This window comes from Choloepus didactylus, chromosome X, assembly GCF_015220235.1.
Source record: "Choloepus didactylus isolate mChoDid1 chromosome X, mChoDid1.pri, whole genome shotgun sequence".
NCBI classification, from domain to species: Eukaryota; Metazoa; Chordata; class Mammalia; order Pilosa; family Megalonychidae; genus Choloepus; species Choloepus didactylus.
The window spans coordinates 120,602,715-120,613,232 of NC_051334.1; the positions used below are offsets into that span (position 1 = coordinate 120,602,715).

Consider the following 10,518-nt stretch of genomic DNA (forward strand, 5'->3'; position numbering starts at 1 on the left):
ATTTGTGCTTACATTCAATTTCATAACAATTTCCTCTTGTTTTTGTTCCAGTTGAAGTTTCTTTTGTGCATTTTCCATTAACAATTAAAAACAAACAGCTTCATGTTAATTCATATACATAATATGATTCCCATATAAATAAGGGTTGTCCAGCCATAACAAAACCTGGGTAATGCATCATCTGAGTGCCTTTACAACAGGACTTACAAAAAAGAGGAATGTCTATTTCTCATCCCAAGGAGTCAGAGCAGTGGTACCAAAGATAAACAGTACCAAAATAACAGTTATGTTTTAAGCTAAATAAACACAGAAAAAAACATAAAAGTTTACAAAAGAAAATAAAAAAGCATCTCCCCTTCCTTAAAACAGAAGTCTTTAAACCAGGAAGCACAGGTATAAAGAGAGGTATTTACAGTTCTCAACATCAATATTTTCTTAGTAGACAGAAATTGTAAACCAGGAGTGGAAAAAAATAACTTTAACCTCATCAAAATCACAAATTTCTAAAAACAGCATTAAGGGGTTTAAACACGAAGCATCATGCACTCATACACTGAGAACTGTGCATCTGTATGCATAAAGATATATAATAGATTATATATGCCCCTTATATATATATGAATATATATATATGAAATATTCAATTATGTGACAAAATACTTAATATGTGAATGTGCATATATATGGAAGATATTTGTGTTCAGAATATATGAAGACTGCATGCAATAAAAATAAAATGAGAAACAACCAAACTAAAAATTGGTAATTTATTACAACTTGTTTTACCAACATGGGTCATATGCATGGATAATCACCATCATTAGTCACGAGGTAAATGCAAATTAAAACTACAGTGAGCCAACACTTCACCTATGCTGGAATGAATAAAGCTGCAAACGATGGCAACACCAGGTTTGAGAAAGAACGTAGAGTTCCTGACTATCATACATTGCGGGTGACAATGTAAAATGATTCAGTGACCTGGAAATCTATTTTAAAGTTTCTCATTGTTAAGTAAGCCCTTAAACAGTGATGTGCCAATTGCACTCCCGGATGTTTACCCAAGAGAAAGACAACATATGTCGACACAAAAACCAGTAGAGAAACCCTCAGATTATTGGTGGAAACCTCCTAACTGCTGATTACTTGGAAATTATATGGATTGTGGTATCGCCAAACCCTAATTCTGCTGGGCAATGAAAACAGGATGGATTACTGAGAAATGCGTCCTTGTGGATGAAATTAAAACACCATGCTCAGTGAAAGAAATCTCTTGCCAAAGACACTGTCTTCTCTAATTCCATTATGTGAAGTTCCAGAGCAGGGGAAAGAAAGGAGAACAGACACAGTGCCTGGTAGACAGGAAGGCATGAACTGGGAAGGGAAACGGGACTTTCGAGTGGGGAGGTGGTGACAGGGTGTATGCATTTCTCAAACCTGACCTGCACACTCCAAAGGATGAATTTTATTGCATGTAAATTATACCTCATTAATTTTAAAAGGAGTGGTTACATGTAATACTGTTTAAACATAGAAAGAAACGAGTTCGTAACATACGGTGTTAGTGTTTTTCTTTTTACTCTTTTTTGTGTCTGTGCTTCATCGTGTGCTTATATGTGCGTGTGGAAGGGGGAGAGAATGAGGGAGAGAAATTATCCATTTGTAACTAAATAATTAAGGTCCTCAAAAATCTACTTCATTCCATTTCTAAAACACATTTCTTATTTGTATCTGATTTAACTCCTTTATAAAGGAAACCCAATGACCTAGTTGGATCCAACATATTTTGTCCCAATTCCTCACAGATTTTTAACTTTATTCCTCTCCTGATTTCAACCCCTTACATTTATTTACACTAATCTTTTGATGTATAATCTATTTGTTCTTTTATTCCAACTAGGAAGTTTGCCCAGTTCTTGCATATCATAAAAATATTTTCTTCAAATCAGTTTTCTCTAGCATATCACTCTGCAAATCTCCTTTTTAATGCAAACTCCTTGAAAAATGTTTCTTCAACCTTTTACACATTTGAGTTCATACCAAAATGTCATTATTAGAGTCAGCACTTCATTAATAATCATTGAACAATTGAACGCTTTAATAAATTTTTTAATTTTAAATGGCAATGATTAAGTTTTTCATGGTAGATATCACTTATGTGTTTCACCTTCCACACAGAACTCTTTGGAGCATGTTTTCCCCTAACTTTAAAACTGTTTAAAAATCATACATAAAAGATTTGGCCAGTGGTGAAAAACTCTAGGATTTTAGATCACTACACTCTTTTGTTGCTTCCTGTCCTTCAATTCTTTCGTGAGATGAGTCAAACGTAGCTTCCGTGGCTCACTGTCCCCTAAGCCAATGTCCGTGGCATTCTTGGGGTCTTATACCAGTGTGGAGGACAAAATCACAAAGATACTTCTAAAGAAAATATCCTTTTTGTGCTCTTCAGCATAATCCAGATATTTCACGGCAAACATGGGAGTCTGACCCTTTCAAGAGTCAGACATTTCTATGGGGTTTGTTCTATGTCATCTTTACTTACATGATATAATGTTTGAAGAGAACTGTGCCACTAAAATCAATACTATGGACCTAAGTCTTGAATGGCCCATTTTTGTTCTTCCTTTTACTAGCTGCAACAAAAAGCAAGTTCCAGTGCCTGAAAATTATCAAAATTTCCATGAGAAGTCTTCATCAGATTTTTTATTTTCCCAAGACCATGCAACATGAATTACCCTTTCCCATTTTCTTTGCATTAAAAAAATAATATGAGTGAACAGAGAGGGCTTTACAAGTTAATATGAAAAATCAAATTCAGTGGTAATAGGAAATTGAGATGCTCCTGATATAGCTTAAGTACATACACTTATCAGATGCTATGAGGAACTGAAGTGGCATGCCTGGAGTCTTTGGTTATCAATACTAAGGACTAATATATTCAAAACTCAGTAGCTGAATGGGGGGAGAGCTGGGTAGGGAGGTAGACGGACAGACTATTTGCCCCTACACAGATACACAACACACACATCGTTCCCAGCCAGCCTTCCGCTCATACCTTTTGAGAGTTATTCCACAGATACACATTTCTGATCAGCACAAATCCAGAGCAGGTACAAGAGGCAACAGTAGAATCATCACATCCTCGTTGCTTGTCAGACTTTCTTCCAGAGATTCTAAGAGTGAGCCAGGGGTTGGTGGAAGATTCTGAGTATCTGCCTCTTTTTATATCATCCCTCTCTGAACATGGCAGATAGGGATTGGATTGTCAAGCGTAAAAACTTACCTTGAAATATCAACGATAAACATCCTGGTTGGTAGACGTGTGGCAAGCCTCATGCAAATTGTTCTCTCTTTCCTTGTCTCTCTAAAAATGTTCTGGAACTGGGCCTGGAAGGGGGCGGTTTGCTCAAATTTACGTGTCCCAGGTGACATGCAGCACCTGTCTTTTTTTTATAGTGCATGGACCATGATTTCCTGCTTTGGATATCACTTTTTTTTTTTTTTTCCTTCATGGAAAACAGGGCAATTTAGTCCATATACTATAATTAATCTGGATTCTGATTCCCACTGGGTTCATTGCTGTGGCTATTTTTTTGTAACTATTATCTGTTTTATAACTGGCCTGTAGAAATTTGTAAGATTCTATACTCCCTTTACAATCTGTACTCTATACAGTGTATGCAGTCTCTGCTGTGTTTGGGTTTTTTTTTTTTTTTTTTTTTCTATTTGTCTTCTTTTTCAGTCCTGGCTTCCAAGGGAAGGTCTTCCATGACTCAACACAGCTTAGTATTAATGCAATGTTTTCTTACTCTTCCTTAAACACCTGGAGTCAACAAATGGACTTCAGTGTGCATTGAGGCAGACCCTCAAAGCTCAGGAAATTCACAATTAGCCAGTAATGGCTCAGTAACAGGGGCCCTGGCTCTTTCCTCAATATACCTGCATCCTGGAAAGTGGGAACAGCTTTCCACACTTCTGGGAATAAATCAGAGGATTCCAAAGCTTCCTGTGAAGGTCTTGTTTTCCATACTTCCATCTGACATTTTTGGGTGGCTTCTTGCTAACTCAAATGCTAATGTAGTCTCAGGTGGCTGTGATGTTCTCCTTCCCCATCCCACGCTACCAATCAGTCGCTCTTGCTTCTGACAGTGCCTCTGGGTGTAGGGCATTTCAGGTGAGTGACAGTTAAGGACAGCCCTCATCAAGGGCAGTGAGATGGCTGGCTCACCGGCTGCAGGTGGAGTGGGAGGACAGTAGCTCCAAGTGAGACACCACAGACCCACGTCTTCTCCGCAGAGTCCAGTACTCTGTCTTGAATGAACATTTCTCTAACTATTGTATGCCTTTGGTAACTTCCTACACTTTTGAAATGGCAGTCATTCACCATTTTGCTAGATGTGAAATTGTTGGTTGGGGGAGAGAATTTGTGGAGCTTCTCATCCCACCACTCTGGAAGTCCCACCACAACCTTTGGGTTTTGCAAACTGAAATTGCTCCTTTGACTCATTCCATTAACGGGGTTGTGTTGAGAAAGTGCACAATAAATGTTTGATTCAGCATGGGTAAATATTTCTCTATTCTGTCCACCTAAAAACAGGCCTTTAGTTTCTGTAAATAACCTATTGGTTCTGGCTCTCTGAATTCTCACAGCATTGATTCTAACTTTAGAGTTTATCCATTGTGTAGGAAAGACAACTCTTTCATTTGCAACTTCATTGGATCTGCTTCCTCTATCCTAGCATCTTATCAGATCTCAGACACTCCCTCAATTCTGATGACTGATGACCTTATAAGGAAACATGAGGTCCCCCACACAAAGCAGCAGGCTTTCAACTGTAGTAGCTTCCTCTACATTATGACTTGGGACATTTATCATCTGCTGGTAAATCCCACACCCTACCTCTCAGGCAGCACATTCATCCTGTTCAACCAGGACATGATTAGCATGTTGCCTGGTGTCATTTAGGAAAACAGAAGCACTTTTTAAACACGTTCTGGCCATCCTGCCACATCCCAAAATAACATTGGATGGAAGGCTTACACCATGTTGTATAAGTAGCTTCCATGATGCTGCACCTAATCTTTCTCCTCTCACTATGACCCTCCCACTAAATCTGCTGTTAGTCAAAAAACAGAACTGCTTCTCCTTCCATTATAGGCATAGTTTTCTGGATGATGATATTCAAATAGATATTTTTGTGCATTACACACCAGGCACCTTCTTCAAAGACACATCTGAGTATATGGATTAAATCAGTTTATTTAATCACTTTGGAAATCAACTAACAAAACAGAGCCTAAAGGTTGACTAGAAGAAAACCCATTTGGGTAAAATATCATCACTTCATTGGATGGAAGAATATATGATTTCAAACCAAAGGCTGTTTGTCTTCCTATTTGTGGTCCTGAGGCCATGGAGCTGATGGTGTAGCTTCTATTCTTGATATCATTATCTTTTTCAACCATGTAAAATGATTTAAAAATAAAAATATACTGATGTTTATGAAATGGGCGAGGATGTCAAAGAAAGGTAAACGCATTTGTTAAGAACAAAGGAGAAATCCTCTGCAAAAGTCATCTCACAGGAAACCTTCTATGTCTGTACATGAGTTGGGTCCATATCAGGGCACATGTCTGGAGCTACTGAGCTGCTTTCTCAGGGCTCAAGAACATATAGTTGTTTCTGGTGTATTTCCATATGATACACTATGCTATAAATCTTAAAGTTATTGAAGATAAGGTGAATTTAAGGCAATTTATCCACACTGTGTCTTACCAGAATTAATCATTTTTCACCATTCATTGCTTTCATTCCTTCATCCCTGGAGGATACAATCCTTCTGTTTAGCCTAGATTAATGATACTGTTTTTGATGTATTAAAACAAAACAAGTATGGAAGTCATAAATTCTGTCACTCTTCGACAACACAAAGTTCTCATTCTGTACCAAAAATCAATAACCCTAAGGGCAAGGAAGACTGAAAGTCAAGAGGCATAGGTTGCATATTTCTACTTACCTAATGAGTGCTCTTAGGGCAGGTGTCTGTGACAGCAAGAACAGAAAAAATAATGATCAATATTCCTCAATATTTTCAGGTATTATTTAAATAACAGATTTGCAAAAAGATGATTTGTGAACAGGAATTATTTTTCCCATCCATTTAGTTGTCCATTGTTTTCTGCTTTGCTTTTGTTTCTTTAAAAAACTTTTTATTTTTAAAAAGCTTAAGCTTTACAGAAAAGTCAGGAAGATAGAACAGTGGGTTCACATATATCCTGTATGCAAGCTCCCCTATTGTTCACACCTATTAGCATGAATACAATTCTCACAAGTAGTGAACCAGCGTAAAATCCTTAATTTTTGCTGAGTTTCCTTTTTAGTTCCCAGGATCCCATCTGGAAACCACCTTATATTTAGTCATCTTGTCACCTCAGGCTCTTCTAGACTGTCACAGTTTCTCATACTTCCTTGTTTCGGAAGGCCTTGACTGTGTTCAGGAGTAAGGGTCAGGTGTTTTGTAGAATGTGCCATAATATGGCTTTGTATCAACATTACTCCTAGGAACTCGTTCTTTTTTTTTTTAAATAATTTTCTTTTAATAGAGACTTTGTGGGTTCAGAGAACAATCGTGTATAAAACATAGGATTTCCCCATGCCACTCTATTATTAGCCCTTGCATTGCTATGGAAAAGTTGTTACAATTATCGGAAACACTTTTTAAAAATTGTACCATGGTCCATGGTTTAATTTAGGGTTCACTGTTTGTGTTATACAGTTCCATGGAAATTTTTAAAAATTTTTATTTTTACCATATGTACAACATAAAGATTTCCCCTTTTAACCACATTACAATATATATTTCATTACTACTACTTACATTCAAAGTGTTTTGCTACCATCACATCCATCCATTACAAAAATATTTCCACTGCTCCAAATAAAAACTCTGTACATTTTAAGGCTTAACTTCCCCTTCCCTCTCCCCACCCCATCCCCTGGTAAACTATATTATGGATTCTAACTCTGAGTTTTCTTTTTGTCTGAACAGGAAATTTAAACTGAGAGTCACAACCGTATAGTTGTATATCGGGTACACTTTATATTCCAGAGAAAGTATAGTGGAGTTACCTGTATCGATGACTTTTAAGATGTTTTCTTTTGGAATACCCCTTTTGACGATCTCCTCTTCAAACTTCTCATATTCGTGGGCACTTACATGATTGCCTTTTGCTGCATATTGTGGAGGATAAGCAGACGAGATTCCCATTAGTATAATCAATATTTCAGAATTTTCCAGCAAGATGACAGAATGTGGAAATCACGTCTTCCTTAGTAAAATTTGGTGGAGTCCAAATATTTCACATTTTATCTTTTGCCTTTTCTGAGAGCTACTGACACAATTAAAGACAAGTCACCTGCAAACTTGAGCACCCCTATATTAGATGCAGGGGTTGGATGATAGTTGAGCCAGTGTCTTTCAGAATTCTCAAAATGGTAGCTGTTCCTTTTGTCTCCCCCACCCCCTCACTGTCCCACATGATAAGAAAGAATTCATTCTTCACTTTTTCAAAGAAAAGAATCATTGTCCATCTATGTCAAATGTGGATGTAATATCAGAATGGTTGAAATCCACCTATCAATACCTTGCGGAATTATTCCAATATATAGTGTCCACTAGAGTAGAACAATGAGTCGAAGGGTTAAAATCAGATTTAGTGTTTTTTGTTTTTCTTTTGCATTTCTAAGAGACGATCTTAGACCCTGTCTTAAAAATTGTGATACAGTGAAAGACTTGGGGTTGAGATGAACACATTCAAGGTTGGAAATAAGTTGGAATTGTGAAGTTGAATTTAAAATCTCAGTTAACTTAACTGACATAACTCATCTCTATGAGTAAGCAGTATTTGGCTACAACCTCATGGACCAATGTGCATACTACTGGATATCCAGGGCAAATGCATGGTGTGGTTGGAAAAGCCTTCTGATACGGCCCCACAGCAGATGTGTTCTTGTCATCCTTATAGACAAACTTTCAACGTCTATGACCTAAGACACATGAAGGCTGAATTCTCACAGATGAGCATCTCTCCACGATAAAGTGCTTACTAAAAATCATGCCCGCAGATAATTCTCTTCCTCATACAAATATAAATGACGTTCATACAGTTTATTAGGCAGAGAATAAGTGATTATACACACCCGTGAGTCCAGTCAAATTTGTGGTTTCACCATTCTCATCCACATTGACAATATATCAGGTACTGTTTATTTGAATCATAAATTTGGATATAATTTTTTCCACTGTCTGAAAGACAAAAAATATTTCAAACCCCTCTATGCCTTGATCCTTTTTAATATTGATATGTATTTTTTAGACCTGTCTTTATCTGACTTTTCTGTCACAAAGATCTCTGTCTCATTAACAAGCGTCAAATACATTGGAATCAATTACGAGTGCTAGCATGGTGCAGACTTTTACATAGCATCATCATCCTAATCTAGTAAAGACACTCCTTCTTTCATGACTTCCTAAATATGATCACAATGTATGTTTGCTAATGACAGCAAAGCTCTTTGAGACGTGCACTTTCTAGGTTTCTGACAAGTAGAGACATGGAGCCATTTCATAAAAACTCTCAAGAACTGATTGTTCAATTTTCAGGAATTTTGTGGGCCAACTGTAAAATACAGCCATTACAAGACTATACACACACACACACGTGTACATATATACATATATTTATATACACACATAATTCAATAATTTTTCACTGAGAATTTGGAGTTAAATTATATTATGAAGGGCATAGATGAATTAAAACACTATGAACTATGAAATGTATTAATATTGGTATCACTGAGTAGTGGGTCACAAGAGAGGTTTTCTAAATGGATTCTCTTAGGAAATGATCAGGAATTGCATATGCCCAGGTTTGTCTTCTTATCAAGACTGTGATTAGACTTGGTTGGGTGAGGTTGGGCTGACTAAAGGGAATTTCTTTATTGCACAGTGGTCAAAACCAAGCCCAATAAAATTCATTTCTCATTGCTTCTCACAGAAATACCTGAAAATACCAGAAACAGGAAAACCTAGCATGCATGGAAGGAAAGATGGTAGACACCATTGCTTATATTATTTTCTTCTGCTGATCATCGATGAAAGCAGAAGTGAAGAAATACAGTAAGTAATGAAAGAGCAAGCTACAAAATCTCTTATTGGCAAAATCTTGGGTATGCATTATATATACTTGTACTCCAAGTAAATCCTGCCATTTGCTCATTAAACCATACTGTTAGTCACAATCATGACCAAAAATTGTACTTTTTTTTTTTCATTAAAAAATTGAACATTTAAACACCTGGCCCCTTAATTTTATGGTATTTGTGTTTGAAAATTCATTATTTTTTTAAGTATATGGATAGGAATTTGTACTACTTCCCTCAGTGCTTTCAACTAAAGATAACATTATACCAAATTCTTCTGACATTTTTACTGCTATTTTAATTATACTGATACTTCTTTTTGGAATTTAAATTAGTAGGTCATATTTATTAGACAGTTTCATCATGACTTTGTAAGGGTTAGATTAAAGGCAAAAGTAATGTGTGTGGCTGAATAACAGGTAAAACACTGTTGAAATAACTGGTTTCATTAAGTAACTATAAACACTTTCCCACATACATGGACCATATTAAATAAGTGTACTGGGTCATGTGCTTAGACACAGTTAATTATACTATTTCCCACTAGGACTTTCTATGACATAGCATTTATCCTGTGTTTGTTCAACAAATTTAATGTTTGGAAAATTAAGTAACATTTCAGTCCATTTGTAAATTAATGTAGGCACTGTTCTAGAATCCAGACATCTGGAACTCCTGGGCAGAGCTAAGACCATGAATTGGAAAACCTTCTATGGTTTGAGACATTTACTCAGATGAGAACATCATTACTTACCGTCAAGATTATATTTTAGGTCTTTTCCTGTTCTCACTCCATTTTCTGTGAACTTTAGACATTCACCATTAATCCCGGAAATAAACAACAACAAAAAATCCCTGATTCCTAATTCACTCATCAGCACACTTTTATTTGGCTTAGGGATTACCAAGCATAAAACAAAAAAGTTAATTTCTAAACCAGTAGATTTTCAGTCTTACGTTCATGTGATCTCTCCAGAGGTTGCCGGGACAGCCTATTCCAAGGTTTCTCCAAGTGACGACCTATCAACATTCTGGACTGATGATTATTTGCCATGGGGCTTTCTCCTGAGCATCCAAGGATGTTGGTCATTCTTGGTCTCTACCCAGCAGCAACCACTGCTCCCCAAGTTGAGACAACTATGGTATCTACAGGCATTGCCAGGTGCCCACTGTTGGGTATGTAGAAACTCTTCCACTTGAGAATAACTGCTATATTCCTTTCATACAAGCAATTCCCCCCTCTCATTTTTCCATCATGCAAACCATTCCTCCACCTTTATCCTAAATACCAGTGCTTCCTTGACTCTGAA

The 10,518-nt window shown here is 36.8% G+C and overlaps 1 long non-coding RNA gene across 1 annotated transcript; it reads right to left on the minus strand.

Moving 5' to 3' along the window:
• Positions 1-1,914: 1,914 nt before the first annotated feature.
• On the minus strand, positions 1,915-8,234 carry LOC119523749. The gene is made up of 6 exons (XR_005214663.1): positions 8,204-8,234; positions 7,133-7,234; positions 6,021-6,046; positions 3,287-3,390; positions 3,059-3,176; positions 1,915-2,662 (listed from the first exon to the last, which is right to left on the minus strand). It is a non-coding gene; the product is annotated as an uncharacterized LOC119523749 (long non-coding RNA).
• Between the last annotated feature and the right edge of the window lie 2,284 nt (positions 8,235-10,518).